The sequence below is a fragment of the Rhinatrema bivittatum genome, chromosome 15 (genome assembly GCF_901001135.1).
Source record: "Rhinatrema bivittatum chromosome 15, aRhiBiv1.1, whole genome shotgun sequence".
NCBI lineage: Eukaryota > Metazoa > Chordata > Amphibia > Gymnophiona > Rhinatrematidae > Rhinatrema > Rhinatrema bivittatum.
In genome coordinates this window covers 12185983-12193058 of record NC_042629.1, presented here as the reverse complement: position 1 = coordinate 12193058, position 7076 = coordinate 12185983, and the positions used below count along the sequence as shown (strand labels likewise).

The window sequence follows — 7076 nt, the reverse complement described above, 5'->3', positions numbered from 1 at the left end:
TTCTTTGCTCTCCCTTTTCTATTTCTTTGCACTTTTCTATTTCAATGGGAGAAAGTGTATGTGCTCTCGACCAAGGTACTCTTTTAGCATCCATGGTTAAAATTTTAGGGCATTGAGTGCTGGTTCAGTGCTTTATTGAGGAAAATCAGATCTCATCAATGTCTCTCTTGCGCACTCTTTAAACAGGAAATTGAAGTTCTTCCTCTTTAAATATTGATAAAACGTATGTTAGCTACCATGTCCTCTACAAGCATCTTCAGCCACAGGAAAGAAAAGAGTATGTGCTTCCAGTCACATCCTCAGTAGAAGGTGAATTTTAAAAGCCCAGTGTGCACATAAATTAGGAGATGGATACATAAGTTGGGCAGACGCTTGTACATCTCCCACTGCACATCTCACTCGGTTTCAAAAAGGGGTATTGTCTGGGTTGGGCATGGGCATTTCAGGGCATAGCCAAGAGAAGTTCATGTAAATACTTATGTGTCCGAGCACATACCCAGGTCCAGTGTCATGTACCTTTACTTCTGCTAGGGAGGAGGTGCAAGCTAAAAATTTGTTTAAAAAAGCCAAACCTGGAGTAACCGGAGAGAGTATAAGCACGGGTTTGAAGGAGCTAGCTCTATATTGATAGAACTCTTGATCTAGTCATGGCATGGATGTGCACCCATTATAATATTCCCTGACTAATAAGTCAGAAAACCAATATGCATGGCTGGGTTCACACAAACAAAATTGGGCACACATGTGCGTGCACCCAGGCTATTTTATAACGTGCATGCATATTATTTGATGCATGCATATTATTTGATGCACACGCCAACACACACACGTCAATGTGCACTGCTCACCCCTTTGAAAGTTACCGTCCCTGCTTCTACAAATAATTTACAAAGATACTTGAAAAAAAAAATCAACCCTGAAACTGGAAAGAAAAAGATTACCCTATATTAAAGGAAACCAAGGTGAATGTGAAATAAACTGGACTTTCCATTTTCTGAATGTTTTCAAGGACAGGCGTGATCTTAACGCATTAAATGTGGAAACACAATCAGAAGCCAGATATTGGTTCTCCCAGAGAAGTATTTATAACGTCATATCTCTGTACCTCATTCATCTTTTATAGATGTTCAATTAATGATAAAACTGTCAAACACAAGTATTTACTACCACTGAGAATTTAGAAGAGACTTATAAATTGTTTCAGAGCAATACTTTCACCATCCTGTTAAGTATCTATCATAGAGCAATATGATACCAGATGGTAATAAAGCAAATGAAATAACAGATTTCTGCATGCAATGCATTTTCCTTTTCCCACCCATTAACTGTTAATAGCCGGCATCACTCTGAATGCTGGGAAAGCTCTTACCCCATTCATCTGAGCCCTCTTTCTGAACCCAGATAGCTGGAAATAAATCAGTCATTTCAGGTTAAAATGAGCATTCAACCACTACTTGAACTTTGGTTATGCTAAATACTGCAAACATTTCAAAATCATCTTTTTGGAAGTAATTTGTAGAAATTAGAATTTAGTAATTGACTCAGAAGAGAGAAAACTTTTGTTAAGCTAAACATTTTAATTTAAATATTTCACAAAACAAGGAACAGCAAATCAAAGTTTAACTAGGTGAGAAGTTCCAATTGAAGCAATGCGAAGTCTGAACTACTATGGGTAGTGTGGTAGCTGGGTGTGTGTAAGACCACTATAAAAAGAGGTACCCTGGTCCATTTGATCATTCACCCACAGCCCATTATAAGTAACAACCACTTTAAAAACATTGCTATGAAAGTCATGAAGCCTACAGTAACTTGTTATTAAATTAATATATAGCTCTGATATCAGCTGTCGTTTTGGAGATCTTGCATCAGGGGGAACATATGCTCAAGCAAAGATCTCCTGATCTTTCAGGTGTAGAAAGGTCTTCTGACTCTGCCACGATCCAACAGAATTAATGGGAAAAGTCCAGGAAATGATGTGAAATGCTGACTGTATGGAGCTGCCAAGAACAAAAACTTTTTGGGTAAGTCCAAAATTAACAGTACATTGCCAAATAGTTAAGAAAGAATCAAACACACTAATATAACCAAAGAACATAAATGGCACAATAGGTATTAAAGGAAAACTGTAAGGTCCACATCAATATTCAAACCATATAGAAACTGGATGAATCTAGTGTTGTTCAATATTAAGTTAAATATTTTCCATACCCTCACCCATCTCATCATAAACATGTCCCTTTGTCTCCAGGCTTTTATTTCATGAATCCAGTCTTCTTTCCTGCTCCACTTGATATATTTCATCATGAAAATACTTTAATTACCTTTGCATGCCTATATCCATCCATTCAATCTTTTGCTTCCAACACAGGAATCCAAAGATTTCAGGCTGAATCAGAGGAGATCCAGCACTTGAACCTTTTTTTACCTCCATCCCTGATACAATTATATCTAAATGTTTTGTGATTTTATTCTTTCTAACAGTTTCCAAGAATTTTTCCTGGCAGTGAAGTCAGGTTCACCGGTCTATAGTTTCCCGGTTCACCCCTGAAGCCCTTTACTAGAGCTGTGGATTTACAATCAGGCCGATACAGTAAAGTGCGGCCGCGGTTACCCTGCTTCTAACCCGCTTTCTACTCACAATTTGGCCGCGTTAGTCCAACCCGCGATTCACTATCCCTTTTAACCCATCCTTACTGCTTCTTTAAATCAACGGGTAACCTTTCCGCCCGCGGCATGTATATGAGATGTAAATGATCGGATTAGCTATTCCCCCCCCCATTCAGTAACGTGCGCCCCGACTATTGCCTTTTTACCCTGCCGTTTTGCTGTGCGTTTAACCTGCTAATTTACCGCCTACCCTTACCCCTACGTTAGAGGCAGGGGTAAGGGTAGGCGGCAAACTTTCCCCCAGCCCCCGCTCACCTGTCCTGGCCGCGTCCATGGGTGCCGGTCTCCGGGGCAGCCCCAGTCCTCTCTCCCCTCTCTCCCCTCCTCCCGAAGCAACTTTAACCAAAAGAAAACCTAAAAACCTAAAATCCCCTCCTCCCGAAGCGACTCGACATGTAAAGTATTGTGAATAAGTTTAACCAAAGTTAACTTATTTTCTTTCTTTCAGCCGTTTCAGCCCTCTCTGCCCTCCTCCGGAGGTGCGCGCCGCGGCTCCCCTGCCTCCCGGGGGCAGCCGGCGGCGAAAGCGGCTTCCAGCGGTTCCCGCCGGCGAAGACAGACGAACGCACGCCCATAGTGCACGGGCGCTCAAGCCAGCGAAAGCACATGAACGGGCGTGCGTGACGTCACGGCGCACGGGGGCAGCTGGAAGCCGCTTATCCACTTTCCACCATGTCTCTGAGATGCCAGTTGTCTATGTCATCATTCACTGCTATACATTCTAATTCTCCCATCTTACTTCTTAGACTTCAAAGTGTGTTTTTTGTTTGTATTAACATTCTGCTTTTCAATTGACAGGGATAAATTGGAATCTTTTAGCTCAGCTGAATGTTTAATTATAGATACTTGGACTACTTTTCTTATTATTGAAACCTCTCTGTTGGGATGCCCTAACTCTACTGCTTCATTAGTATCCTTTGAAGATACCTCCCTCCGAACCATTCGCTGCTGAGTGACTGTCAGCTTTCCCCTTTGATTTAGTTTAAAAACTGCTCTCTCTCCTTTTTAAAGATTAGCTCTAGCAGCCTGCTTTCACCCTGATTAAGGTGGAGTCCATCCCTTTGGAAAAGACTTCCTCCCCAAAACATTCCCCAGTTCCTTACAAAACTGAATCCCTCTTCCCTGTACCATCATCTCATCCACGCATTGAGACTCCGGAGGGTCTGCCTGCCTCTGCGTGTGGAACAGGGAGCATTTCAGAGAATGCTACCCTGGAGATTCTAGATTTCAGCTTTCTACCTAAAAGCCTAAATTTAGCTTCCTCCCACATTTTCCTATGTCATTGGTGCCCACATGTACCATGACAGCAGGCTCCTTCCCAGCATTGTCTAAAATCCTATCTAGGTAACCCATGAGATCCGCATCTTCACACTGGATAGGCATGATATTAGGTGATCTTCAAGCCCACCAGCCATCCAGCTGTCTACATTCCTAATAATCGAATCACCAACTATGACTGCTGACCTAACCTTTCCCTCTTGAGCAGTAGCCTTGGGAGAAACATCCTCGGTGCAAGAGGATACTGCACTCCATGAAGGTAGTAAGTAGCTCATTTAAAACGAATTGAAGAAAATTCTTTTCAGCGCATAGTTAAGCTCTGGAATTCATTGCCAGAGGATGTGGTTGCCGCAATTAGTGTAACTGGGTTTAAAAAAGTTTGGATAAGTTCCTAGAGGAAAAATCCATAAACTGCTATTAATTAATAAGCAATAATAGCTTGAGATTTATTTAATGTTTGGGTACTTGCCAGATTCTTGAGACTTGGATTGGCCATTGTTGGAAACAGGATACTGGGCTTGATGGACCCTTGGTCTGACCCAGTATGGCATAGCTTATGTTCTTACAAAACAATACAGGAACTATTCCAAATTGAATGGTGTCTTTCAGTTGTTAACACTGAGATTCTTCTAAATGTTTGACTGAAAGATGACTTTGTAATGACTTATGTAATTGTTAATTGCATAATTATGCTATCAATCATGATTGCTGGATGTTTTGCCATGCACAGCAGCTAAAAAGCATATAAGGTGCCCTGTATAACCTGCACAAGGTTAGTAACAACAGGTGCTAGTCCAACCAAACTAGAATATAAAATACAATGTAATTGCAGAAGAGTTTGGAGAATAAAAGAGATAATATTCACACCATAGATAATTAGTAATATCTAAGAGTCAGTAAAGAGTATGTGTGAAATCTGGTGGGAAAACAAATTACAACTCAGTTAATTACCATCCTTTTTAAAAATTGATTTAGATACATTAAAGCAACTTACAGTACCATACTAAAAATAGCAACCTCCCCAAGTCATTATGATATTTTATAATACACTGGGATACAATCATAAACAACATATCTACAATTCTTCACACCACATTGTGCAGCAGATTGTAATGTTGCTGGGACTAATTGGGTTTACATATCTATATTGCTAAAGCTCCACTGCAGAATCTTAGATGCAACCAAGGAGCATCAATTTCAAGTTTCAACGTTCAAATAACCACAACTTCAGATGTGGCATTCCATTTAACGTAAGAAATAACCCTTCAAGCTAAACATGCACCTAAAACCCTTTATTCATAGCTTTTTAGTCTCAGCTAGGCTCTAGCTTCCATTGACAACATCATAACGTTTGCTTCCTAGTACTTGAGGCCTACCCCAGTCAGTCAGGTTTTTCAGGATATCTCTAATAAATATTGATGAGATTTGCTTGCTTGCACTACCTCCTTTATATGCAAATATTGCTCATACATTTTCATTAGGGATATCCTGAAAACCTGACTGGTGGGGAGGGGAGCTTGAGGACCAGTTTGAGCATCCCTGTAATGTCTCTGACAGTGAGCAGGGTTTAAATGTTTCCATGCCAGATAAGCAAAATCACAGCATCCGAATTCTATGCAACAGTGCAGCTTCACCAAATGAGTCCTTTTAAAAAGAGAATCAACTTGAAAACCAGACCGAGCATACTGGTGCGACGCATTCCACTGGAGGCTGCTTGTCATGTTGTGTTTCTGTTTTGGGCTGGATCAGAACCTAAACAGGTCATCCAGAGAGTGAAGTTACACAAACAAATCACTATTTTAGTTGATCACTAATCAAATGAATTCTCCCTTGAATTACAACAACAGGATATCAATCTGTGTAAAAGTGGCATATGAAAGTTGTGCCTTTATTTTCGGTCACGTTGATGTTGTTGAATATTTTGGCAGGGACCTCTGTTGACTCTACATGAAGATGTTGCTGTTTACTTTCTTTGGAAGATTGTTGGTACTTTTCCTCTCCCATGAGGTTTCTGTACTGTATGGGGGTAATATTGTAAGAGCCCACATACATTTACTGTCAGTTACCTGCAGACTTACACCAGCTTTCAAAGGGAAAGTAGGTGTGTGCATTTAGTTTGCAAATTATCCCATTAATTCTACCCACACATATTTACTCCTGCTAATGTGTGTGCCAGAGTTTTAAAGGGAAAATTGCATGTCTACTTTAGAAAACACAAAAGTATGCCTGTAAGTGCACACCCCTTTCCCACCACACTCCCGGTAGTGCTGATACTCCAGGCAAGTAAACGCCTGCACATGTGAGCGTAGGTTGACCCACATATCTGGTGAGCAAGTTTGTAGAAGGCCATTTCTGCAGGTAAGGCACTGTTCCCCCCCATGGAAATGACTTTTATTATGACCCCACTTTCTATGCCCCCCCCCCCCCCGAGTTAGCATGTGCTGCACCAAAGTACATTTAAGAAGCAAATAACAGAGTTTCTGCTATTATCTCTTTTCTTTTGTAAACTGCTAATGTCATTGTCTATTGCAGCTTAAAAATTTGCAGAACTTTGGGCTTTTGTTGATGCTTATCGCAGAAATTGGATTACATAAACTAATCAACATAATTGATATTGTACTTAAGGGAGTGAAACTCTTTACTTCTCGGAATGTAATTAGTTATATCAGACCCAGCTCACAAGCAACAGATATTGCTTTTCATGCTCTTGAAAGTTCCCAGATGACTTCAGTGATGGTCATTTATATTTGCCTGAATAATTTAGTTTTTATAAGGTGAATTTTAAAAGCCCTGTGTGCGCCAAAACCGGGAGATAATGTGCACAAGTTGGACCAGCGTGCGCTGAGAAGATTTTATAAGCCACTCATGGATGCACACAAGGGAAAAGATTCTAAAAAGGGGTAGAGCATGGGTGTGGTCGGGGAGGTGGCGTGTCAGAGCATGGTCAAGAAATGTGCGTGGAAATACTTACGCGTCACTTGTGCACACTTGGGACCCCGACACGTAATTTTACTTCTGCTGTGGATGGCGTGTTAGTATTAAAAAAATGTAGGCTATTCAGCAGGGTTTTAAGGGTTGAAGCTAACAAGGGGGAAGGGTGGCTATTAAATCAGGGGTGTTTAGAAATCCTA

General features: G+C 40.9%; 1 long non-coding RNA gene across 1 annotated transcript in view; it reads left to right on the top strand.

Annotated features, from left to right (window-relative positions):
- The first annotated feature begins 1893 nt into the window (after positions 1-1893).
- The window catches only part of LOC115076445, a 46506-nt gene continuing 41323 nt past the window's right edge, over positions 1894-7076 (top strand). The window contains exon 1 of the long non-coding RNA XR_003852763.1: positions 1894-2021. This is a non-coding gene — a long non-coding RNA (uncharacterized LOC115076445). The remainder of the gene's footprint in view (positions 2022-7076) is intronic.